The sequence below is a fragment of the Globicephala melas genome, unplaced genomic scaffold (genome assembly GCF_963455315.2).
Source record: "Globicephala melas unplaced genomic scaffold, mGloMel1.2 SCAFFOLD_490, whole genome shotgun sequence".
NCBI classification, from domain to species: domain Eukaryota; kingdom Metazoa; phylum Chordata; class Mammalia; order Artiodactyla; family Delphinidae; genus Globicephala; species Globicephala melas.
The window spans coordinates 1-24,558 of record NW_027207656.1 but is presented as its reverse complement, the minus strand read 5'-3'; the positions used below and the strand labels follow the sequence as shown (position 1 = coordinate 24,558).

Genomic DNA, 24,558 nt, shown 5'->3' with positions numbered 1-24,558 from the left:
GGCAAGGCCACCCTTGCCCCCACACCCCCCGCCGAGCTCAGGACCCCGCCCCTGGTGGCCGGCAGGCCCGGGGAAGCGGCCCCTGCCCTCGATCCCGCTCCCGCACCCGGCCGCGGTGACACGCCAGAGGGGCGGGGTGGGGGGGGCTTTTGTCGGAGGGAGCTGTGGAGGGACACACCGGCACACAGGTGGCGGCGCCGGGGCTGGGCGCCGGTGGGGGCGGCCAGGTGCAGGTCGAGGGGCTCGCGGGCCGAAAGGACGGCAACTGGGCCCGCGGCGGAGTCTGGGTCCGGGCCAGCCACCCCGGGAGCGTCTGGGGTGCGCCTGCCTTCCAGGGCCGCCTTCTGGCCGCCTGGCCGGCCGGGCCGGCGGGGAGCGACCCCGCCGGCGCGCGCCGTGGTGGGAGGGGCCTGAGGAGGTGGGGCCTGCAGCGGGGCCCGGCGGGGGCGGAGCCGGAGGCCCCCGCCGCGGGCGAGTAAAGGAGAAGGCGGGCGGAGCGGGAGGCAAAAAGCCTACAGCACCCGGTATTCCCAGGCGGTCTCCCATCCAAGTACTAACCAGGCCCGACCCTGCTTAGCTTCCGAGATCAGACGAGATCGGGCGCGTTCAGGGTGGTATGGCCGTAGACGGGGGCGGGGGGCCGCGGGCGGCCTCTTGAGGCCCAGTTTCGCTGGCGCTGGCGCCTTAACGCCAGCCTGGCGGCCGGCCCGCCCCGGCAGGGCCCCCTCGCCCGCCCAGGCAGGGGCAACGGAGGTCTCGGGTATCGGGCGGCGGCGGAGGGTTTGGCGACCACCTCCCAGCCCAGGGCGGCCGTGACCCAGCAAACCCTTCGGCGCTTGGCGCCCCGCCCAAGATCCCGCACGTCGCTCACAGGGACGTGGCCCCGGAGGCTTCAGGGCCCGGGGCCCGCGGTCCCTTGGGCATCGGCCCTGCCCGCCCACGCGGCCCTAGGCGCAGCCCGGCCGCAGCCCGGGCCGGCCCTCCTGCCCGACAGCAGCTGGCCCGAAGCCACCGGGAGCCACCATTGAGTCGCCACGGCCCCTCAGCCCCGGCAAGGCCACCCTTGCCCCCACACACCCCGCCGACTCAGGACCCCGCCCCTGGTGGCGGGCAGGCCCGGGGAAGCGGCCCCTGCCCTCGATCCCGCTCCCGCACCCGGCCGCGGTGACACGCCAGAGGGGCGGGGTGGGGGTGGGGCTTTTGTCGGAGGGAGCTGTGGAGGGACACACCGGCACACAGGTGGCGGCGCCGGGGCTGGGCGCCGGTGGGGGCGGCCAGGTGCAGGTCGAGGGGCTCGCGGGCCGAAAGGACGGCAACTGGGCCCATGGCGGAGTCTGGGTCTGGAGGGCTCTGAGCCTCCATCCGCTCTGGTGCCTCGGGTCTACCGGCCCGACGCCTGGTAGCGCGACACCCCACCGGCCCAGAGACGTAGCCTCCCCAGCTGTGCTCACAGCGAGTCCAACCGCAGCCTGCATCCCTCCACGGGACACTTGGATTACTCCCGCGATCCCCACGAGGTGCGGCACCCGGCGGCCGAATGGGCTGAGATCCTGCCCTTGCGGCGCCCTGTGGCCACCTCCGCCTCCCTCACGGTACTGGCCGAGGCCTCGGACCAGCGGGCCCCGGCTCCCAGCTCAGCGCTGCTCCTCCGCCCCTCTCACCTCCTGCCTGACGTCCAGGCTACCGAGCACCCTCCACCCCCGCCCACCTTCATGCCACTCAGCCGGAACCCGGGAGGCAATGCCAACTACCAGGTGTATGACAGTCTGGTGCTGAAGCGGCAACCGCAGGAGGGCCAAGCGCGGGCCAACTCGCTGCTACCTTCCACCTCGGCCTCCAGGCCCTCTCTGCACGGGAGCCAGACTGGGAAAATGAACTTACCAGCAGCAAGTGGGGGCAGGGGCAGGGGGCGGCAGGGCATGGAGAGAGGAATAAAGAGCGCCAGAGTCCAGGAAACATTGGTGGTCTGTGGCTTGGAAGCGCCACTCCTTCTGCCAGCCTGGGTCCCTGCCCTTGGCTTCCTGCAATAAGAAGCCAGTGTCCCCTTCTTGGCCTGAGGGTCCCTTTGGTTTAGTGGCCACAGTTCTGCCAGCAGGCCCCTCCTGGTCCTATACCATGCACTAAGTACATCTGCAGCTGCAGACTCCAAACCCCTGGTCTCTGGGCACCTCCTCTGTGTCTCAGCTGTCCCTGTCCACAGAGAGCCTCATACAAGAAGTTGCTTCCAAACTGGGAGGTTCCACATCTGGGCAGGTCCAGCTCCAGGCCCAGTGAAGGGCATGAAGAAGGCTGAGGCTCTGGACTCCAGCCAGGCCTTCAGCAGGCCTCTGAGGCCAAGGTCTTCCTAGTCTCAAGAGGGGCCAAGAGACGCAATGTGTCATTTGAACAAGTGAGTCAGCGGGCGGTGAGCGAATGAATGACCGCTCGAGGGGATGTATGCCGGCCACCGGGCCCTGTTTGACTGTCCAGGCTCAGCTTACCTGACCCTGGTTACCAGGGAATGCCACTCTGGGCCCTCCTTTTCATCCCCCTCCCTCACTGTGACCTCACCACCTGCCCCATTATGACCCAGTCTGGCTCCCAGTTAAAACTGGAGGGCAGAGGGCCCAGGCAGTCCTGGGACCAACGGCCATGGGTGAGCGAAACTACTACCGAGCCGAGCCGTTCACTGGCCCCATCCCCAGGAAATGCCAGGAGCAAGGATACTCAATTCTTCTGATCCCGGTCAGCTTCATCTTGCTCAACGTGGGGATCAACATGGTGACTATGGTCAGGGCAGGATCTGTGCAGCGCGGTTGGGGGAGCCCTGGGGTCTTGAAGGGGCTGAGGTGGGAGGGCTGCTGGGGTGTGACCGGGACAAGGGTTGGATTTCAGGGCTCACCCTGCTCCCGGCCTCCCCCCTCCCCTTCTTCCCTCAACTCTGGAGGCATCTGAAGAGATTCTTGCGGGCACTTTTCAATCGTATTTTCCACAAAGGTGAGTGGGCGCCGGCGTGGGTTCAGGGGATGTGGGCCTGTCCCCTTTCTTCTATCCCTGCCTTGATTCTCAGCCCCTCAGGAACCCAGGCCCTGACCCATCTCGCCTTTCCCCACAGACAAGCAAGCCAGCTGTGTAGGCACCCATCGCATGTGCATGCGCTGCTCCGTGGATCCCAAGAACCTGTGCTCAAGAGTTTCTTCCCACTTCTGCCATCGCCCAAGCTTCCTGCTCGGGCAGGTAAACCCACCTTGACTACTGCCTGCAGCGGGGCTCGGCGGGGGCGGAGCCGGCGGCCCCCCCGCCGCGGGCGAGTAAAGGAGAAGGCGGGCGGAGCGGGAGGCAAAAAGCCTACAGCACCCGGTATTCCCAGGCGGTCTCCCATCCAAGTACTAACCAGGCCCGACCCTGCTTAGCTTCCGAGATCAGACGAGATCGGGCGCGTTCAGGGTGGTATGGCCGTAGACGGGGGCGGGGGGCCGCGGGCGGCCTCTTGAGGCCCAGTTTCGCTGGCGCTGGCGCCTTAACGCCAGCCTGGCGGCCGGCCCGCCCCGGCAGGGCCCCCTCGCCCGCCCAGGCAGGGGCAACGGAGGTCTCGGGTATCGGGCGGCGGCGGAGGGTTTGGCGACCACCTCCCAGCCCAGGGCGGCCGTGACCCAGCAAACCCTTCGGCGCTTGGCGCCCCGCCCAAGATCCCGCACGTCGCTCACAGGGACGTGGCCCCGGAGGCTTCAGGGCCCGGGGCCCGCGGTCCCTTGGGCATCGGCCCTGCCCGCCCACGCGGCCCTAGGCGCAGCCCGGCCGCAGCCCGGGCCGGCCCTCCTGCCCGACAGCAGCTGGCCCGAAGCCACCGGGAGCCACCATTGAGTCGCCACGGCCCCTCAGCCCCGGCAAGGCCACCCTTGCCCCCACACCCCCCGCCGACTCAGGACCCCGCCCCTGGTGGCCGGCAGGCCCGGGGAAGCGGCCCCTGCCCTCGATCCCGCTCCCGCACCCGGCCGCGGTGACACGCCAGAGGGGCGGGGTGGGGGTGGGGCTTTTGTCGGAGGGAGCTGTGGAGGGACACACCGGCACACAGGTGGCGGCGCCGGGGCTGGGCGCCGGTGGGGGCGGCCAGGTGCAGGTCGAGGGGCTCGCGGGCCGAAAGGACGGCAACTGGGCCCATGGCGGAGTCTGGGTCTGGAGGGCTCTGAGCCTCCATCCGCTCTGGTGCCTCGGGTCTACCGGCCCGACGCCTGGTAGCGCGACACCCCACCGGCCCACAGACGTAGCCTCCCCAGCTGTGCTCACAGCGAGTCCAACCGCAGCCTGCATCCCTCCACGGGACACTTGGATTACTCCCGCGATCCCCACGAGGTGCGGCACCCGGCGGCCGAATGGGCTGAGATCCTGCCCTTGCGGCGCCCTGTGGCCACCTCCGCCTCCCTCACGGTACTGGCCGAGGCCTCGGACCAGCGGGCCCCGGCTCCCAGCTCAGCGCTGCTCCTCCGCCCCTCTCACCTCCTGCCCGACGTCCAGGCTACCGAGCACCCTCCACCCCCGCCCACCTTCATGCCACTCAGCCGGAACCCGGGAGGCAATGCCAACTACCAGGTGTATGACAGTCTGGTGCTGAAGCGGCAACCGCAGGAGGGCCAAGCGCGGGCCAACTCGCTGCTACCTTCCACCTCGGCCTCCAGGCCCTCTCTGCACGGGAGCCAGACTGGGAAAATGAACTTACCAGCAGCAAGTGGGGGCAGGGGCAGGGGGCGGCAGGGCATGGAGAGAGGAATAAAGAGCGCCAGAGTCCAGGAAACATTGGTGGTCTGTGGCTTGGAAGCGCCACTCCTTCTGCCAGCCTGGGTCCCTGCGCTTGGCTTCCTGCAATAAGAAGCCAGTGTCCCCTTCTTGGCCTGAGGGTCCCTTTGGTTTAGTGGCCACAGTTCTGCCAGCAGGCCCCTCCTGGTCCTATACCATGCACTAAGTACATCTGCAGCTGCAGACTCCAAACCCCTGGTCTCTGGGCACCTCCTCTGTGTCTCAGCTGTCCCTGTCCACAGAGAGCCTCATACAAGAAGTTGCTTCCAAACTGGGAGGTTCCACATCTGGGCAGGTCCAGCTCCAGGCCCAGTGAAGGGCATGAAGAAGGCTGAGGCTCTGGACTCCAGCCAGGCCTTCAGCAGGCCTCTGAGGCCAAGGTCTTCCTAGTCTCAAGAGGGGCCAAGAGACGCAATGTGTCATTTGAACAAGTGAGTCAGCGGGCGGTGAGCGAATGAATGACCGCTCGAGGGGATGTATGCCGGCCACCGGGCCCTGTTTGACTGTCCAGGCTCAGCTTACCTGACCCTGGTTACCAGGGAATGCCACTCTGGGCCCTCCTTTTCATCCCCCTCCCTCACTGTGACCTCACCACCTGCCCCATTATGACCCAGTCTGGCTCCCAGTTAAAACTGGAGGGCAGAGGGCCCAGGCAGTCCTGGGACCAACGGCCATGGGTGAGCGAAACTACTACCGAGCCGAGCCGTTCACTGGCCCCATCCCCAGGAAATGCCAGGAGCAAGGATACTCAATTCTTCTGATCCCGGTCAGCTTCATCTTGCTCAACGTGGGGATCAACATGGTGACTATGGTCAGGGCAGGATCTGTGCAGCGCGGTTGGGGGAGCCCTGGGGTCTTGAAGGGGCTGAGGTGGGAGGGCTGCTGGGGTGTGACCGGGACAAGGGTTGGATTTCAGGGCTCACCCTGCTCCCGGCCTCCCCCCTCCCCTTCTTGCCTCAACTCTGGAGGCATCTGAAGAGATTCTTGCGGGCACTTTTCAATCGTATTTTCCACAAAGGTGAGTGGGCGCCGGCGTGGGTTCAGGGGATGTGGGCCTGTCCCCTTTCTTCTATCCCTGCCTTGATTCTCAGCCCCTCAGGAACCCAGGCCCTGACCCATCTCGCCTTTCCCCACAGACAAGCAAGCCAGCTGTGTAGGCACCCATCGCATGTGCATGCGCTGCTCCGTGGATCCCAAGAACCTGTGCTCAAGAGTTTCTTCCCACTTCTGCCATCGCCCAAGCTTCCTGCTCGGGCAGGTAAACCCACCTTGACTACTGCCTGCAGCGGGGCTCGGCGGGGGCGGAGCCGGCGGCCCCCCCGCCGCGGGCGAGTAAAGGAGAAGGCGGGCGGAGCGGGAGGCAAAAAGCCTACAGCACCCGGTATTCCCAGGCGGTCTCCCATCCAAGTACTAACCAGGCCCGACCCTGCTTAGCTTCCGAGATCAGACGAGATCGGGCGCGTTCAGGGTGGTATGGCCGTAGACGGGGGCGGGGCGCCGCGGGCGGCCTCTTGAGGCCCAGTTTCGCTGGCGCTGGCGCCTTAACGCCAGCCTGGCGGCCGGCCCGCCCCGGCAGGGCCCCCTCGCCCGCCCAGGCAGGGGCAACGGAGGTCTCGGGTATCGGGCGGCGGCGGAGGGTTTGGCGACCACCTCCCAGCCCAGGGCGGCCGTGACCCAGCAAACCCTTCGGCGCTTGGCGCCCCGCCCAAGATCCCGCACGTCGCTCACAGGGACGTGGCCCCGGAGGCTTCAGGGCCCGGGGCCCGCGGTCCCTTGGGCATCGGCCCTGCCCGCCCACGCGGCCCTAGGCGCAGCCCGGCCGCAGCCCGGGCCGGCCCTCCTGCCCGACAGCAGCTGGCCCGAAGCCACCGGGAGCCACCATTGAGTCGCCACGGCCCCTCAGCCCCGGCAAGGCCACCCTTGCCCCCACACACCCCGCCGACTCAGGACCCCGCCCCTGGTGGCGGGCAGGCCCGGGGAAGCGGCCCCTGCCCTCGATCCCGCTCCCGCACCCGGCCGCGGTGACACGCCAGAGGGGCGGGGTGGGGGTGGGGCTTTTGTCGGAGGGAGCTGTGGAGGGACACACCGGCACACAGGTGGCGGCGCCGGGGCTGGGCGCCGGTGGGGGCGGCCAGGTGCAGGTCGAGGGGCTCGCGGGCCGAAAGGACGGCAACTGGGCCCATGGCGGAGTCTGGGTCTGGAGGGCTCTGAGCCTCCATCCGCTCTGGTGCCTCGGGTCTACCGGCCCGACGCCTGGTAGCGCGACACCCCACCGGCCCAGAGACGTAGCCTCCCCAGCTGTGCTCACAGCGAGTCCAACCGCAGCCTGCATCCCTCCACGGGACACTTGGATTACTCCCGCGATCCCCACGAGGTGCGGCACCCGGCGGCCGAATGGGCTGAGATCCTGCCCTTGCGGCGCCCTGTGGCCACCTCCGCCTCCCTCACGGTACTGGCCGAGGCCTCGGACCAGCGGGCCCCGGCTCCCAGCTCAGCGCTGCTCCTCCGCCCCTCTCACCTCCTGCCTGACGTCCAGGCTACCGAGCACCCTCCACCCCCGCCCACCTTCATGCCACTCAGCCGGAACCCGGGAGGCAATGCCAACTACCAGGTGTATGACAGTCTGGTGCTGAAGCGGCAACCGCAGGAGGGCCAAGCGCGGGCCAACTCGCTGCTACCTTCCACCTCGGCCTCCAGGCCCTCTCTGCACGGGAGCCAGACTGGGAAAATGAACTTACCAGCAGCAAGTGGGGGCAGGGGCAGGGGGCGGCAGGGCATGGAGAGAGGAATAAAGAGCGCCAGAGTCCAGGAAACATTGGTGGTCTGTGGCTTGGAAGCGCCACTCCTTCTGCCAGCCTGGGTCCCTGCCCTTGGCTTCCTGCAATAAGAAGCCAGTGTCCCCTTCTTGGCCTGAGGGTCCCTTTGGTTTAGTGGCCACAGTTCTGCCAGCAGGCCCCTCCTGGTCCTATACCATGCACTAAGTACATCTGCAGCTGCAGACTCCAAACCCCTGGTCTCTGGGCACCTCCTCTGTGTCTCAGCTGTCCCTGTCCACAGAGAGCCTCATACAAGAAGTTGCTTCCAAACTGGGAGGTTCCACATCTGGGCAGGTCCAGCTCCAGGCCCAGTGAAGGGCATGAAGAAGGCTGAGGCTCTGGACTCCAGCCAGGCCTTCAGCAGGCCTCTGAGGCCAAGGTCTTCCTAGTCTCAAGAGGGGCCAAGAGACGCAATGTGTCATTTGAACAAGTGAGTCAGCGGGCGGTGAGCGAATGAATGACCGCTCGAGGGGATGTATGCCGGCCACCGGGCCCTGTTTGACTGTCCAGGCTCAGCTTACCTGACCCTGGTTACCAGGGAATGCCACTCTGGGCCCTCCTTTTCATCCCCCTCCCTCACTGTGACCTCACCACCTGCCCCATTATGACCCAGTCTGGCTCCCAGTTAAAACTGGAGGGCAGAGGGCCCAGGCAGTCCTGGGACCAACGGCCATGGGTGAGCGAAACTACTACCGAGCCGAGCCGTTCACTGGCCCCATCCCCAGGAAATGCCAGGAGCAAGGATACTCAATTCTTCTGATCCCGGTCAGCTTCATCTTGCTCAACGTGGGGATCAACATGGTGACTATGGTCAGGGCAGGATCTGTGCAGCGCGGTTGGGGGAGCCCTGGGGTCTTGAAGGGGCTGAGGTGGGAGGGCTGCTGGGGTGTGACCGGGACAAGGGTTGGATTTCAGGGCTCACCCTGCTCCCGGCCTCCCCCCTCCCCTTCTTCCCTCAACTCTGGAGGCATCTGAAGAGATTCTTGCGGGCACTTTTCAATCGTATTTTCCACAAAGGTGAGTGGGCGCCGGCGTGGGTTCAGGGGATGTGGGCCTGTCCCCTTTCTTCTATCCCTGCCTTGATTCTCAGCCCCTCAGGAACCCAGGCCCTGACCCATCTCGCCTTTCCCCACAGACAAGCAAGCCAGCTGTGTAGGCACCCATCGCATGTGCATGCGCTGCTCCGTGGATCCCAAGAACCTGTGCTCAAGAGTTTCTTCCCACTTCTGCCATCGCCCAAGCTTCCTGCTCGGGCAGGTAAACCCACCTTGACTACTGCCTGCAGCGGGGCTCGGCGGGGGCGGAGCCGGCGGCCCCCCCGCCGCGGGCGAGTAAAGGAGAAGGCGGGCGGAGCGGGAGGCAAAAAGCCTACAGCACCCGGTATTCCCAGGCGGTCTCCCATCCAAGTACTAACCAGGCCCGACCCTGCTTAGCTTCCGAGATCAGACGAGATCGGGCGCGTTCAGGGTGGTATGGCCGTAGACGGGGGCGGGGGGCCGCGGGCGGCCTCTTGAGGCCCAGTTTCGCTGGCGCTGGCGCCTTAACGCCAGCCTGGCGGCCGGCCCGCCCCGGCAGGGCCCCCTCGCCCGCCCAGGCAGGGGCAACGGAGGTCTCGGGTATCGGGCGGCGGCGGAGGGTTTGGCGACCACCTCCCAGCCCAGGGCGGCCGTGACCCAGCAAACCCTTCGGCGCTTGGCGCCCCGCCCAAGATCCCGCACGTCGCTCACAGGGACGTGGCCCCGGAGGCTTCAGGGCCCGGGGCCCGCGGTCCCTTGGGCATCGGCCCTGCCCGCCCACGCGGCCCTAGGCGCAGCCCGGCCGCAGCCCGGGCCGGCCCTCCTGCCCGACAGCAGCTGGCCCGAAGCCACCGGGAGCCACCATTGAGTCGCCACGGCCCCTCAGCCCCGGCAAGGCCACCCTTGCCCCCACACCCCCCGCCGACTCAGGACCCCGCCCCTGGTGGCCGGCAGGCCCGGGGAAGCGGCCCCTGCCCTCGATCCCGCTCCCGCACCCGGCCGCGGTGACACGCCAGAGGGGCGGGGTGGGGGTGGGGCTTTTGTCGGAGGGAGCTGTGGAGGGACACACCGGCACACAGGTGGCGGCGCCGGGGCTGGGCGCCGGTGGGGGCGGCCAGGTGCAGGTCGAGGGGCTCGCGGGCCGAAAGGACGGCAACTGGGCCCATGGCGGAGTCTGGGTCTGGAGGGCTCTGAGCCTCCATCCGCTCTGGTGCCTCGGGTCTACCGGCCCGACGCCTGGTAGCGCGACACCCCACCGGCCCACAGACGTAGCCTCCCCAGCTGTGCTCACAGCGAGTCCAACCGCAGCCTGCATCCCTCCACGGGACACTTGGATTACTCCCGCGATCCCCACGAGGTGCGGCACCCGGCGGCCGAATGGGCTGAGATCCTGCCCTTGCGGCGCCCTGTGGCCACCTCCGCCTCCCTCACGGTACTGGCCGAGGCCTCGGACCAGCGGGCCCCGGCTCCCAGCTCAGCGCTGCTCCTCCGCCCCTCTCACCTCCTGCCCGACGTCCAGGCTACCGAGCACCCTCCACCCCCGCCCACCTTCATGCCACTCAGCCGGAACCCGGGAGGCAATGCCAACTACCAGGTGTATGACAGTCTGGTGCTGAAGCGGCAACCGCAGGAGGGCCAAGCGCGGGCCAACTCGCTGCTACCTTCCACCTCGGCCTCCAGGCCCTCTCTGCACGGGAGCCAGACTGGGAAAATGAACTTACCAGCAGCAAGTGGGGGCAGGGGCAGGGGGCGGCAGGGCATGGAGAGAGGAATAAAGAGCGCCAGAGTCCAGGAAACATTGGTGGTCTGTGGCTTGGAAGCGCCACTCCTTCTGCCAGCCTGGGTCCCTGCGCTTGGCTTCCTGCAATAAGAAGCCAGTGTCCCCTTCTTGGCCTGAGGGTCCCTTTGGTTTAGTGGCCACAGTTCTGCCAGCAGGCCCCTCCTGGTCCTATACCATGCACTAAGTACATCTGCAGCTGCAGACTCCAAACCCCTGGTCTCTGGGCACCTCCTCTGTGTCTCAGCTGTCCCTGTCCACAGAGAGCCTCATACAAGAAGTTGCTTCCAAACTGGGAGGTTCCACATCTGGGCAGGTCCAGCTCCAGGCCCAGTGAAGGGCATGAAGAAGGCTGAGGCTCTGGACTCCAGCCAGGCCTTCAGCAGGCCTCTGAGGCCAAGGTCTTCCTAGTCTCAAGAGGGGCCAAGAGACGCAATGTGTCATTTGAACAAGTGAGTCAGCGGGCGGTGAGCGAATGAATGACCGCTCGAGGGGATGTATGCCGGCCACCGGGCCCTGTTTGACTGTCCAGGCTCAGCTTACCTGACCCTGGTTACCAGGGAATGCCACTCTGGGCCCTCCTTTTCATCCCCCTCCCTCACTGTGACCTCACCACCTGCCCCATTATGACCCAGTCTGGCTCCCAGTTAAAACTGGAGGGCAGAGGGCCCAGGCAGTCCTGGGACCAACGGCCATGGGTGAGCGAAACTACTACCGAGCCGAGCCGTTCACTGGCCCCATCCCCAGGAAATGCCAGGAGCAAGGATACTCAATTCTTCTGATCCCGGTCAGCTTCATCTTGCTCAACGTGGGGATCAACATGGTGACTATGGTCAGGGCAGGATCTGTGCAGCGCGGTTGGGGGAGCCCTGGGGTCTTGAAGGGGCTGAGGTGGGAGGGCTGCTGGGGTGTGACCGGGACAAGGGTTGGATTTCAGGGCTCACCCTGCTCCCGGCCTCCCCCCTCCCCTTCTTCCCTCAACTCTGGAGGCATCTGAAGAGATTCTTGCGGGCACTTTTCAATCGTATTTTCCACAAAGGTGAGTGGGCGCCGGCGTGGGTTCAGGGGATGTGGGCCTGTCCCCTTTCTTCTATCCCTGCCTTGATTCTCAGCCCCTCAGGAACCCAGGCCCTGACCCATCTCGCCTTTCCCCACAGACAAGCAAGCCAGCTGTGTAGGCACCCATCGCATGTGCATGCGCTGCTCCGTGGATCCCAAGAACCTGTGCTCAAGAGTTTCTTCCCACTTCTGCCATCGCCCAAGCTTCCTGCTCGGGCAGGTAAACCCACCTTGACTACTGCCTGCAGCGGGGCTCGGCGGGGGCGGAGCCGGCGGCCCCCCCGCCGCGGGCGAGTAAAGGAGAAGGCGGGCGGAGCGGGAGGCAAAAAGCCTACAGCACCCGGTATTCCCAGGCGGTCTCCCATCCAAGTACTAACCAGGCCCGACCCTGCTTAGCTTCCGAGATCAGACGAGATCGGGCGCGTTCAGGGTGGTATGGCCGTAGACGGGGGCGGGGGGCCGCGGGCGGCCTCTTGAGGCCCAGTTTCGCTGGCGCTGGCGCCTTAACGCCAGCCTGGCGGCCGGCCCGCCCCGGCAGGGCCCCCTCGCCCGCCCAGGCAGGGGCAACGGAGGTCTCGGGTATCGGGCGGCGGCGGAGGGTTTGGCGACCACCTCCCAGCCCAGGGCGGCCGTGACCCAGCAAACCCTTCGGCGCTTGGCGCCCCGCCCAAGATCCCGCACGTCGCTCACAGGGACGTGGCCCCGGAGGCTTCAGGGCCCGGGGCCCGCGGTCCCTTGGGCATCGGCCCTGCCCGCCCACGCGGCCCTAGGCGCAGCCCGGCCGCAGCCCGGGCCGGCCCTCCTGCCCGACAGCAGCTGGCCCGAAGCCACCGGGAGCCACCATTGAGTCGCCACGGCCCCTCAGCCCCGGCAAGGCCACCCTTGCCCCCACACCCCCCGCCGACTCAGGACCCCGCCCCTGGTGGCCGGCAGGCCCGGGGAAGCGGCCCCTGCCCTCGATCCCGCTCCCGCACCCGGCCGCGGTGACACGCCAGAGGGGCGGGGTGGGGGTGGGGCTTTTGTCGGAGGGAGCTGTGGAGGGACACACCGGCACACAGGTGGCGGCGCCGGGGCTGGGCGCCGGTGGGGGCGGCCAGGTGCAGGTCGAGGGGCTCGCGGGCCGAAAGGACGGCAACTGGGCCCATGGCGGAGTCTGGGTCTGGAGGGCTCTGAGCCTCCATCCGCTCTGGTGCCTCGGGTCTACCGGCCCGACGCCTGGTAGCGCGACACCCCACCGGCCCACAGACGTAGCCTCCCCAGCTGTGCTCACAGCGAGTCCAACCGCAGCCTGCATCCCTCCACGGGACACTTGGATTACTCCCGCGATCCCCACGAGGTGCGGCACCCGGCGGCCGAATGGGCTGAGATCCTGCCCTTGCGGCGCCCTGTGGCCACCTCCGCCTCCCTCACGGTACTGGCCGAGGCCTCGGACCAGCGGGCCCCGGCTCCCAGCTCAGCGCTGCTCCTCCGCCCCTCTCACCTCCTGCCCGACGTCCAGGCTACCGAGCACCCTCCACCCCCGCCCACCTTCATGCCACTCAGCCGGAACCCGGGAGGCAATGCCAACTACCAGGTGTATGACAGTCTGGTGCTGAAGCGGCAACCGCAGGAGGGCCAAGCGCGGGCCAACTCGCTGCTACCTTCCACCTCGGCCTCCAGGCCCTCTCTGCACGGGAGCCAGACTGGGAAAATGAACTTACCAGCAGCAAGTGGGGGCAGGGGCAGGGGGCGGCAGGGCATGGAGAGAGGAATAAAGAGCGCCAGAGTCCAGGAAACATTGGTGGTCTGTGGCTTGGAAGCGCCACTCCTTCTGCCAGCCTGGGTCCCTGCGCTTGGCTTCCTGCAATAAGAAGCCAGTGTCCCCTTCTTGGCCTGAGGGTCCCTTTGGTTTAGTGGCCACAGTTCTGCCAGCAGGCCCCTCCTGGTCCTATACCATGCACTAAGTACATCTGCAGCTGCAGACTCCAAACCCCTGGTCTCTGGGCACCTCCTCTGTGTCTCAGCTGTCCCTGTCCACAGAGAGCCTCATACAAGAAGTTGCTTCCAAACTGGGAGGTTCCACATCTGGGCAGGTCCAGCTCCAGGCCCAGTGAAGGGCATGAAGAAGGCTGAGGCTCTGGACTCCAGCCAGGCCTTCAGCAGGCCTCTGAGGCCAAGGTCTTCCTAGTCTCAAGAGGGGCCAAGAGACGCAATGTGTCATTTGAACAAGTGAGTCAGCGGGCGGTGAGCGAATGAATGACCGCTCGAGGGGATGTATGCCGGCCACCGGGCCCTGTTTGACTGTCCAGGCTCAGCTTACCTGACCCTGGTTACCAGGGAATGCCACTCTGGGCCCTCCTTTTCATCCCCCTCCCTCACTGTGACCTCACCACCTGCCCCATTATGACCCAGTCTGGCTCCCAGTTAAAACTGGAGGGCAGAGGGCCCAGGCAGTCCTGGGACCAACGGCCATGGGTGAGCGAAACTACTACCGAGCCGAGCCGTTCACTGGCCCCATCCCCAGGAAATGCCAGGAGCAAGGATACTCAATTCTTCTGATCCCGGTCAGCTTCATCTTGCTCAACGTGGGGATCAACATGGTGACTATGGTCAGGGCAGGATCTGTGCAGCGCGGTTGGGGGAGCCCTGGGGTCTTGAAGGGGCTGAGGTGGGAGGGCTGCTGGGGTGTGACCGGGACAAGGGTTGGATTTCAGGGCTCACCCTGCTCCCGGCCTCCCCCCTCCCCTTCTTGCCTCAACTCTGGAGGCATCTGAAGAGATTCTTGCGGGCACTTTTCAATCGTATTTTCCACAAAGGTGAGTGGGCGCCGGCGTGGGTTCAGGGGATGTGGGCCTGTCCCCTTTCTTCTATCCCTGCCTTGATTCTCAGCCCCTCAGGAACCCAGGCCCTGACCCATCTCGCCTTTCCCCACAGACAAGCAAGCCAGCTGTGTAGGCACCCATCGCATGTGCATGCGCTGCTCCGTGGATCCCAAGAACCTGTGCTCAAGAGTTTCTTCCCACTTCTGCCATCGCCCAAGCTTCCTGCTCGGGCAGGTAAACCCACCTTGACTACTGCCTGCAGCGGGGCTCGGCGGGGGCGGAGCCGGCGGCCCCCCCGCCGCGGGCGAGTAAAGGAGAAGGCGGGCGGAGCGGGAGGCAAAAAGCCTACAGCACCCGGTATTCCCAGGCGGTCTCCCATCCAAGTACTAACCAGGCCCGACCCTGCTTAGCTTCCGAGATCAGACGAGATCGGGCGCGTTCAGGGTGGTATGGCCGTAGACGGGGGCGGGGCGCCGCGGGCGGCCTCTTGAGGCCCAGTTTCGCTGGCGCTGGCGCCTTAACGCCAGCCTGGCGGCCGGCCCGCCCCGGCAGGGCCCCCTCGCCCGCCCAGGCAGGGGCAACGGAGGTCTCGGGTATCGGGCGGCGGCGGAGGGTTTGGCGACCACCTCCCAGCCCAGGGCGGCCGTGACCCAGCAAACCCTTCGGCGCTTGGCGCCCCGCCCAAGATCCCGCACGTCGCTCACAGGGACGTGGCCCCGGAGGCTTCAGGGCCCGGGGCCCGCGGTCCCTTGGGCATCGGCCCTGCCCGCCCACGCGGCCCTAGGCGCAGCCCGGCCGCAGCCCGGGCCGGCCCTCCTGCCCGACAGCAGCTGGCCCGAAGCCACCGGGAGCCACCATTGAGTCGCCACGGCCCCTCAGCCCCGGCAAGGCCACCCTTGCCCCCACACCCCCCGCCGAGCTCAGGACCCCGCCCCTGGTGGCCGGCAGGCCCGGGGAAGCGGCCCCTGCCCTCGATCCCGCTCCCGCACCCGGCCGCGGTGACACGCCAGAGGGGCGGGGTGGGGGGGGGCTTTTGTCGGAGGGAGCTGTGGAGGGACACACCGGCACACAGGTGGCGGCGCCGGGGTTGGGAGCCGGTGGGGGCGGCCAGGTGCAGGTCGAGGGGCTCGCGGGCCGAAAGGACGGCAACTGGGCCCGCGGCGGAGTCTGGGTCCGGGCCAGCCACCCCGGGAGCGTCTGGGGTGCGGCTGCCTTCCAGGGCCGCCTTCTGGCCGCCTGGCCGGCCGGGCCGGCGGGGAGCGACCCCGCCGGCGCGCGCCGTGGTGGGAGGGGCCTGAGGAGGTGGGGCCTGCAGCGGGGCCCGGCGGGGGCGGAGCCGGCGGCCCCCGCCGCGGGCGAGTAAAGGAGAAGGCGGGCGGAGCGGGAGGCAAAAAGCCTACAGCACCCGGTATTCCCAGGCGGTCTCCCATCCAAGTACTAACCAGGCCCGACCCTGCTTAGCTTCCGAGATCAGACGAGATCGGGCGCGTTCAGGGTGGTATGGCCGTAGACGGGGGCGGGGGGCCGCGGGCGGCCTCTTGAGGCCCAGTTTCGCTGGCGCTGGCGCCTTAACGCCAGCCTGGCGGCCGGCCCGCCCCGGCAGGGCCCCCTCGCCCGCCCAGGCAGGGGCAACGGAGGTCTCGGGTATCGGGCGGCGGCGGAGGGTTTGGCGACCACCTCCCAGCCCAGGGCGGCCGTGACCCAGCAAACCCTTCGGCGCTTGGCGCCCCGCCCAAGATCCCGCACGTCGCTCACAGGGACGTGGCCCCGGAGGCTTCAGGGCCCGGGGCCCGCGGTCCCTTGGGCATCGGCCCTGCCCGCCCACGCGGCCCTAGGCGCAGCCCGGCCGCAGCCCGGGCCGGCCCTCCTGCCCGACAGCAGCTGGCCCGAAGCCACCGGGAGCCACCATTGAGTCGCCACGGCCCCTCAGCCCCGGCAAGGCCACCCTTGCCCCCACACCCCCCGCCGAGCTCAGGACCCCGCCCCTGGTGGCCGGCAGGCCCGGGGAAGCGGCCCCTGCCCTCGATCCCGCTCCCGCACCCGGCCGCGGTGACACGCCAGAGGGGCGGGGTGGGGGGGGGCTTTTGACGGAGGGAGCTGTGGAGGGACATACCGGCACACAGGTGGCGGCGCCGGGGCTGGGCGCCGGTGGGGGCGGCCAGGTGCAGGTCGAGGGGCTCGCGGGCCGAAAGGACGGCAACTGGGCCCATGGCGGAGTCTGGGTCTGGAGGGCTCTGAGCCTCCATCCGCTCTGTTGCCTCGGGTCTACCGGCCCGACGCCTGGTAGCGCGACACCCCACCGGCCCACAGACGTAGCCTCCCCAGCTGTGCTCACAGCGAGTCCAACCGCAGCCTGCATCCCTCCACGGGACACTTGGATTACTCCCGCGATCCCCACGAGGTGCGGCACCCGGCGGCCGAATGGGCTGAGATCCTGCCCTTGCGGCGCCCTGTGGCCGCCTCCGCCTCCCTCACGGTACTGGCCGAGGCCTTGGACCAGCGGGCCCCGGCTCCCAGCTCAGCGCTGCTCCTCCGCCCCTCTCACCTCCTGCCCGACGTCCAGGCTACCGAGCACCCTCCACCCCCGCCCACCTTCATGCCACTCAGCCGGAACCCGGGAGGCAATGCCAACTACCAGGTGTATGACAGTCTGGTGCTGAAGCGGCAACCGCAGGAGGGCCAAGCGCGGGCCAACTCGCTGCTACCTTCCACCTCGGCCTCCAGGCCCTCTCTGCACGGGAGCCAGACTGGGAAAGTGAACTTACCAGCAGCAAATGGGGGCAGGGGCAGGGGGCGGCAGGGCATGGAGAGAGGAATAAAGAGCGCCAGAGTCCAGGAAACATTGGTGGTCTGTGGCTTGGAAGCGCCACTCCTTCTGCCAGCCTGGGTCCCTGCGCTTGGCTTCCTGCAATAAGAAGCCAGTGTCCCCTTCTTGGCCTGAGGGTCCCTTTGGTTTAGTGGCCACAGTTCTGCCAGCAGGCCCCTCCTGGTCCTATACCATGCACTAAGTACATCTGCAGCTGCAGACTCCAAACCCCTGGTCTCTGGGCACCTCCTCTGTGTCTCAGCTGTCCCTGTCCACAGAGAGCCTCATACAAGAAGTTGCTTCCAAACTGGGAGGTTCCACATCTGGGCAGGTCCAGCTCCAGGCCCAGTGAAGGGCATGAAGAAGGCTGAGGCTCTGGACTCCAGCCAGGCCTTCAGCAGGCCTCTGAGGCCAAGGTCTTCCTAGTCTCAAGAGGGGCCAAGAGACGCAATGTGTCATTTGAACAAGTGAGTCAGCGGGCGGTGAGCGAATGAATGACCGCTCGAGGGGATGTATGCCGGCCACCGGGCCCTGTTTGACTGTCCAGGCTCAGCTTACCTGACCCTGGTTACCAGGGAATGCCACTCTGGGCCCTCCTTTTCATCCCCCTCCCTCACTGTGACCTCACCACCTGCCCCATTATGACCCAGTCTGGCTCCCAGTTAAAACTGGAGGGCAGAGGGCCCAGGCAGTCCTGGGACCAACGGCCATGGGTGAGCGAAACTACTACCGAGCCGAGCCGTTCACTGGCCCCATCCCCAGGAAATGCCAGGAGCAAGGATACTCAATTCTTCTGATCCCGGTCAGCTTCATCTTGCTCAACGTGGGGATCAACATGGTGACTATGGTCAGGGCAGGATCTGTGCAGCGCGGTTGGGGGAGCCCTGGGGTCTTGAAGGGGCTGAGGTGGGAGGGCTGCTGGGGTGTGACCGGGACAAGGGTTGGATTTCAGGGCTCACCCTGCTCCCGGCCTCCCCCCTCCCCTTCTTCCCTCAACTCTGGAGGCATCTGAAGAGATTCTTGCGGGCACTTTTCAATCGTATTTTCCACAAAGGTGAGTGGGCGCCGGCGTGGGTTCAGGGGATGTGGGCCTGTCCCCTTTCTTCTATCCCTGCCTTGATTCTCAGCCCCTCAGGAACCCAGGCCCTGACCCATCTCGCCTTTCCCCACAGACAAGCAAGCCAGCTGTGTAGGCACCCATCGCATGTGCATGCGCTGCTCCGTGGATCCCAAGAACCTGTGCTCAAGAGTTTCTTCCCACTTCTGCCATCGCCCAAGCTTCCTGCTCGGGCAGGTAAACCCACCTTGACTACTGCCTGCAGCGGGGCTCGGCGGGGGCGGAGCCGGCGGCCCCCCCGCCGCGGGCGAGTAAAGGAGAAGGCGGGCGGAGCGGGAGGCAAAAAGCCTACAGCACCCGGTATTCCCAGGCGGTCTCCCATCCAAGTACTAACCAGGCCCGACCCTGCTTAGCTTCCGAGATCAGACGAGATCGGGCGCGTTCAGGGTGGTATGGCCGTAGACGGGGGCGGGGCGCCGCGGGCGGCCTCTTGAGGCCCAGTTTCGCTGGCGCTGGCGCCTTAACGCCAGCCTGGAGGCCGGCCCGCCCCGGCAGGGCCCCCTCGCCCGCCCAGGCAGGGGCAACGGAGGTCTCGGGTATCGGGCGGCGGCGGAGGGTTTGGCGACCACCTCCCAGCCCAGGGCGGCCGTGACCCAGCAAACCCTTCGGCGCTTGGCGCCCCGCCCAAGATCCCGCACGTCGCTCACAGGGACGTGGCCCCGGAGGCTTCAGGGCCCGGGGCCCGCGGTCCCTTGGGCATCGGCCCTGCCCGCCCACGCGGCCCTAGGCGCAGCCCGGCCGCAGCCCGGGCCGGCCCTCCTGCCCGACAGCAGCTGGCCCGAAGCCACCGGGAGCCACCATTGAGTCGCCACGGCCCCTCAGCCCCGGCAAGGCCACCCTTGCCCCCACACCCCCCGCCGACTCAGGACCCCGCCCCTGGTGGCCGGCAGGCCCGGGGAAGCGGCCCCTGCCCTCGATCCCGCTCCCGCACCCGGCCGCGGTGACACGCCAGAGGGGCGGGGTGGGGGTGGGGCTTTTGTCGGAGGGAGCTGTGGAGGGACACACCGGCACACAGGTGGCGGCGCCGGGGCTGGGCGCCGGTGGGGGCGGCCAGGTGCAGGTCGAGGGGCTCGCGGGCCGAAAGGACGGCAACTGGGCCCATGGCGGAGTCTGGGTCTGGAGGGCTCTGAGCCTCCATCCGCTCTGGTGCCTCGGGTCTACCGGCCCGACGCCTGGTAGCGCGACACCCCACCGGCCCACAGACGTAGCCTCCCCAGCTGTGCTCACAGCGAGTCCAACCGCAGCCTGCATCCCTCCACGGGACACTTGGATTACTCCCGCGATCCCCACGAGGTGCGGCACCCGGCGGCCGAATGGGCTGAGATCCTGCCCTTGCGGCGCCCTGTGGCCACCTCCGCCTCCCTCACGGTACTGGCCGAGGCCTCGGACCAGCGGGCCCCGGCTCCCAGCTCAGCGCTGCTCCTCCGCCCCTCTCACCTCCTGCCTGACGTCCAGGCTACCGAGCACCCTCCACCCCCGCCCACCTTCATGCCACTCAGCCGGAACCCGGGAGGCAATGCCAACTACCAGGTGTATGACAGTCTGGTGCTGAAGCGGCAACCGCAGGAGGGCCAAGCGCGGGCCAACTCGCTGCTACCTTCCACCTCGGCCTCCAGGCCCTCTCTGCACGGGAGCCAGACTGGGAAAATGAACTTACCAGCAGCAAGTGGGGGCAGGGGCAGGGGGCGGCAGGGCATGGAGAGAGGAATAAAGAGCGCCAGAGTCCAGGAAACATTGGTGGTCTGTGGCTTGGAAGCGCCACTCCTTCTGCCAGCCTGGGTCCCTGCCCTTGGCTTCCTGCAATAAGAAGCCAGTGTCTCCTTCTTGGCCTGAGGGTCCCTTTGGTTTAGTGGCCACAGTTCTGCCAGCAGGCCCCTCCTGGTCCTATACCATGCACTAAGTACATCTGCAGCTGCAGACTCCAAACCCCTGGTCTCTGGGCACCTCCTCTGTGTCTCAGCTGTCCCTGTCCACAGAGAGCCTCATACAAGAAGTTGCTTCCAAACTGGGAGGTTCCACATCTGGGCAGGTCCAGCTCCAGGCCCAGTGAAGGGCATGAAGAAGGCTGAGGCTCTGGACTCCAGCCAGGCCTTCAGCAGGCCTCTGAGGCCAAGGTCTTCCTAGTCTCAAGAGGGGCCAAGAGACGCAATGTGTCATTTGAACAAGTGAGTCAGCGGGCGGTGAGCGAATGAATGACCGCTCGAGGGGATGTATGCCGGCCACCGGGCCCTGTTTGACTGTCCAGGCTCAGCTTACCTGACCCTGGTTACCAGGGAATGCCACTCTGGGCCCTCCTTTTCATCCCCCTCCCTCACTGTGACCTCACCACCTGCCCCATTATGACCCAGTCTGGCTCCCAGTTAAAACTGGAGGGCAGAGGGCCCAGGCAGTCCTGGGACCAACGGCCATGGGTGAGCGAAACTACTACCGAGCCGAGCCGTTCACTGGCCCCATCCCCAGGAAATGCCAGGAGCAAGGATACTCAATTCTTCTGATCCCGGTCAGCTTCATCTTGCTCAACGTGGGGATCAACATGGTGACTATGGTCAGGGCAGGATCTGTGCAGCGCGGTTGGGGGAGCCCTGGGGTCTTGAAGGGGCTGAGGTGGGAGGGCTGCTGGGGTGTGACCGGGACAAGGGTTGGATTTCAGGGCTCACCCTGCTCCCGGCCTCCCCCCTCCCCTTCTTCCCTCAACTCTGGAGGCATCTGAAGAGATTCTTGCGGGCACTTTTCAATCGTATTTTCCACAAAGGTGAGTGGGCGCCGGCGTGGGTTCAGGGGATGTGGGCCTGTCCCCTTTCTTCTATCCCTGCCTTGATTCTCAGCCCCTCAGGAACCCAGGCCCTGACCCATCTCGCCTTTCCCCACAGACAAGCAAGCCAGCTGTGTAGGCACCCATCGCATGTGCATGCGCTGCTCCGTGGATCCCAAGAACCTGTGCTCAAGAGTTTCTTCCCACTTCTGCCATCGCCCAAGCTTCCTGCTCGGGCAGGTAAACCCACCTTGACTACTGCCTGCAGCGGGGCTCGGCGGGGGCGGAGCCGGCGGCCCCCCCGCCGCGGGCGAGTAAAGGAGAAGGCGGGCGGAGCGGGAGGCAAAAAGCCTACAGCACCCGGTATTCCCAGGCGGTCTCCCATCCAAGTACTAACCAGGCCCGACCCTGCTTAGCTTCCGAGATCAGACGAGATCGGGCGCGTTCAGGGTGGTATGGCCGTAGACGGGGGCGGGGCGCCGCGGGCGGCCTCTTGAGGCCCAGTTTCGCTGGCGCTGGCGCCTTAACGCCAGCCTGGAGGCCGGCCCGCCCCGGCAGGGCCCCCTCGCCCGCCCAGGCAGGGGCAACGGAGGTCTCGGGTATCGGGCGGCGGCGGAGGGTTTGGCGACCACCTCCCAGCCCAGGGCGGCCGTGACCCAGCAAACCCTTCGGCGCTTGGCGCCCCGCCCAAGATCCCGCACGTCGCTCACAGGGACGTGGTCCCGGAGGCTTCAGGGCCCGGGGCCCGCGGTCCCTTGGGCATCGGCCCTGCCCGCCCACGCGGCCCTAGGCGCAGCCCGGCCGCAGCCCGGGCCGGCCCTCCTGCCCGACAGCAGCTGGCCCGAAGCCACTGGGAGCCACCATTGAGTCGCCACGGCCCCTCAGCCCCGGCAAGGCCACCCTTGCCCCCACACCCCCCGCCGAGCTCAGGACCCCGCCCCTGGTGGCCGGCAGGCCCGGGGAAGCGGCCCCTGCCCTCGATCCCGCTCCCGCACCCGGCCGCGTTGACACGCCAGGGGGGCGGGGTGGGGGGGGCTTTTGTCGGAGGGAGCTGTGGAGGGACACACCGGCACACAGGTGGCGGCGCCGGGGCTGGGCGCCGGTGGGGGCGGCCAGGTGCAGGTCGAGGGGCTCGCGGGCCGAAAGGACGGCAACTGGGCCCGCGGCGGAGTCTGGGTCCGGGCCAGCCACCCCGGGAGCGTCTGGGGTGCGCCTGCCTTCCAGGGCCGCCTTCTGGCCGCCTGGCCGGCCGGGCCGGCGGGGAGCGACCCCGCCGGCGCGCGCCGTGGTGGGAGGGGCCTGAGGAGGTGGGGCCTGCAGCGGGGCCCGGCGGGGGCGGAGCCGGCGGCCCCCGCCGCGGGCGAGTAAATGAGAAGGCGGGCGGAGCGGGAGGCAAAAAGCCTACAGTACCCGGTATTCCCAGGCGGTCTCCCATCCAAGTACTAACCAGGCCCGACCCTGCTTAGCTTCCGAGATCAGACGAGATCGGGCGCGTTCAGGGTGGTATGGCCGTAGACGGGGGCGGGGGACCGCGGGCGGCCTCTTGAGGCCCAGTTTCGCTGGCGCTGGCGCCTTAACGCCAGCCTGGCGGCCGGCCCGCCCCGGCAGGGCCCCCTCGCCCGCCCAGGCAGGGGCAACGGAGGTCTCGGGTATCGGGCGGCGGCGGAGGGTTTGGCGACCACCTCCCAGCCCAGGGCGGCCGTGACCCAGCAAACCCTTCGGCGCTTGGCGCCCCGCCCAAGATCCCGCACGTCGCTCACAGGGACGTGGCCCCGGAGGCTTCAGGGCCCGGGGCCCGCGGTCCCTTGGGCATCGGCCCTGCCCGCCCACGCGGCCCTAGGCGCAGCCCGGCCGCAGCCCGGGCCGGCCCTCCTGCCCGACAGCAGCTGGCCCGAAGCCACCGGGAGCCACCATTGAGTCGCCACGGCCCCTCAGCCCCGGCAAGGCCACCCTTGCCCCCACACCCCCCGCCGAGCTCAGGACCCCGCCCCTGGTGGCCGGCAGGCCCGGGGAAGCGGCCCCTGCCCTCGATCCTGCTCCCGCACCCGGCCGCGGTGACACGCCAGAGGGGCGGGGTGGGGGTGGGGCTTTTGTCGGAGGGAGCTGTGGAGGGACACACCGGCACACAGGTGGCGGCGCCGGGGCTGGGCGCCGGTGGGGGCGGCCAGGTGCAGGTCGAGGGGCTCGCGGGCCGAAAGGACGGCAACTGGGCCCATGGCGGAGTCTGGTTCTGGAGGGCTCTGAGCCTCCATCCGCTCTGGTGCCTCGGGTCTACCGGCCCGACGCCTGGTAGCGCGACACCCCACCGGCCCACAGACGTAGCCTCCCCAGCTGTGCTCACAGCGAGTCCAACCGCAGCCTGCATCCCTCCACGGGACACTTGGATTACTCCCGCGATCCCCACGAGGTGCGGCACCCGGCGGCCGAATGGGCTGAGATCCTGCCCTTGCGGCGCCCTGTGGCCACCTCCGCCTCCCTCACGGTACTGGCCGAGGCCTCGGACCAGCGGGCCCCGGCTCCCAGCTCAGCGCTGCTCCTCCGCCCCTCTCACCTCCTGCCCGACGTCCAGGCTACCGAGCACCCTCCACCCCCGCCCACCTTCATGCCACTCAGCCGGAACCCGGGAGGCAATGCCAACTACCAGGTGTATGACAGTCTGGTGCTGAAGCGGCAACCGCAGGAGGGCCAAGCGCGGGCCAACTCGCTGCTACCTTCCACCTCGGCCTCCAGGCCCTCTCTGCACGGGAGCCAGACTGGGAAAATGAACTTACCAGCAGCAAGTGGGGGCAGGGGCAGGGGGCGGCAGGGCATGGAGAGAGGAATAAAGAGCGCCAGAGTCCAGGAAACATTGGTGGTCTGTGGCTTGGAAGCGCCACTCCTTCTGCCAGCCTGGGTCCCTGCGCTTGGCTTCCTGCAATAAGAAGCCAGTGTCCCCTTCTTGGCCTGAGGGTCCCTTTGGTTTAGTGGCCACAGTTCTGCCAGCAGGCCCCTCCTGGTCCTATACCATGCACTAAGTACATCTGCAGCTGCAGACTCCAAACCCCTGGTCTCTGGGCACCTCCTCTGTGTCTCAGCTGTCCCTGTCCACAGAGAGCCTCATACAAGAAGTTGCTTCCAAACTGGGAGGTTCCACATCTGGGCAGGTCCAGCTCCAGGCCCAGTGAAGGGCATGAAGAAGGCTGAGGCTCTGGACTCCAGCCAGGCCTTCAGCAGGCCTCTGAGGCCAAGGTCTTCCTAGTCTCAAGAGGGGCCAAGAGACGCAATGTGTCATTTGAACAAGTGAGTCAGCGGGCGGTGAGCGAATGAATGACCGCTCGAGGGGATGTATGCCGGCCACCGGGCCCTGTTTGACTGTCCAGGCTCAGCTTACCTGACCCTGGTTACCAGGGAATGCCACTCTGGGCCCTCCTTTTCATCCCCCTCCCTCACTGTGACCTCACCACCTGCCCCATTATGACCCAGTCTGGCTCCCAGTTAAAACTGGAGGGCAGAGGGCCCAGGCAGTCCTGGGACCAACGGCCATGGGTGAGCGAAACTACTACCGAGCCGAGCCGTTCACTGGCCCCATCCCCAGGAAATGCCAGGAGCAAGGATACTCAATTCTTCTGATCCCGGTCAGCTTCATCTTGCTCAACGTGGGG

The 24,558-nt window shown here is 67.5% G+C and overlaps 10 non-coding genes across 10 annotated transcripts; all 10 read right to left on the bottom strand.

Moving 5' to 3' along the window:
• Window positions 1–509: 509 nt before the first annotated feature.
• LOC132595634 (5S ribosomal RNA) lies at window positions 510–628 on the bottom strand. Its single transcript, XR_009561770.1, has one exon. It is a non-coding gene; the product is annotated as a 5S ribosomal RNA (ribosomal RNA).
• A 2,696-nt stretch (window positions 629–3,324) lies between these two features.
• On the bottom strand, window positions 3,325–3,443 carry LOC132595623 (5S ribosomal RNA). The gene has a single exon (XR_009561759.1). It is a non-coding gene; the product is annotated as a 5S ribosomal RNA (ribosomal RNA).
• Window positions 3,444–6,139: 2,696 nt separating this feature from the next.
• Window positions 6,140–6,258, bottom strand: LOC132595612 (5S ribosomal RNA). The gene has a single exon (XR_009561748.1). It is a non-coding gene; the product is annotated as a 5S ribosomal RNA (ribosomal RNA).
• A 2,696-nt stretch (window positions 6,259–8,954) lies between these two features.
• Window positions 8,955–9,073, bottom strand: LOC132595601 (5S ribosomal RNA). The gene has a single exon (XR_009561736.1). It is a non-coding gene; the product is annotated as a 5S ribosomal RNA (ribosomal RNA).
• Window positions 9,074–11,769: 2,696 nt separating this feature from the next.
• LOC132595687 (5S ribosomal RNA) lies at window positions 11,770–11,888 on the bottom strand. The gene has a single exon (XR_009561822.1). It is a non-coding gene; the product is annotated as a 5S ribosomal RNA (ribosomal RNA).
• Window positions 11,889–14,584: 2,696 nt separating this feature from the next.
• On the bottom strand, window positions 14,585–14,703 carry LOC132595676 (5S ribosomal RNA). Its single transcript, XR_009561811.1, has one exon. It is a non-coding gene; the product is annotated as a 5S ribosomal RNA (ribosomal RNA).
• Window positions 14,704–15,635: 932 nt separating this feature from the next.
• Window positions 15,636–15,754, bottom strand: LOC132595665 (5S ribosomal RNA). Its single transcript, XR_009561800.1, has one exon. It is a non-coding gene; the product is annotated as a 5S ribosomal RNA (ribosomal RNA).
• A 2,696-nt stretch (window positions 15,755–18,450) lies between these two features.
• On the bottom strand, window positions 18,451–18,569 carry LOC132595653 (5S ribosomal RNA). The gene has a single exon (XR_009561789.1). It is a non-coding gene; the product is annotated as a 5S ribosomal RNA (ribosomal RNA).
• Window positions 18,570–21,265: 2,696 nt separating this feature from the next.
• On the bottom strand, window positions 21,266–21,384 carry LOC132595594 (5S ribosomal RNA). Its single transcript, XR_009561730.1, has one exon. It is a non-coding gene; the product is annotated as a 5S ribosomal RNA (ribosomal RNA).
• A 931-nt stretch (window positions 21,385–22,315) lies between these two features.
• LOC132595646 (5S ribosomal RNA) lies at window positions 22,316–22,434 on the bottom strand. Its single transcript, XR_009561782.1, has one exon. It is a non-coding gene; the product is annotated as a 5S ribosomal RNA (ribosomal RNA).
• Between the last annotated feature and the right edge of the window lie 2,124 nt (window positions 22,435–24,558).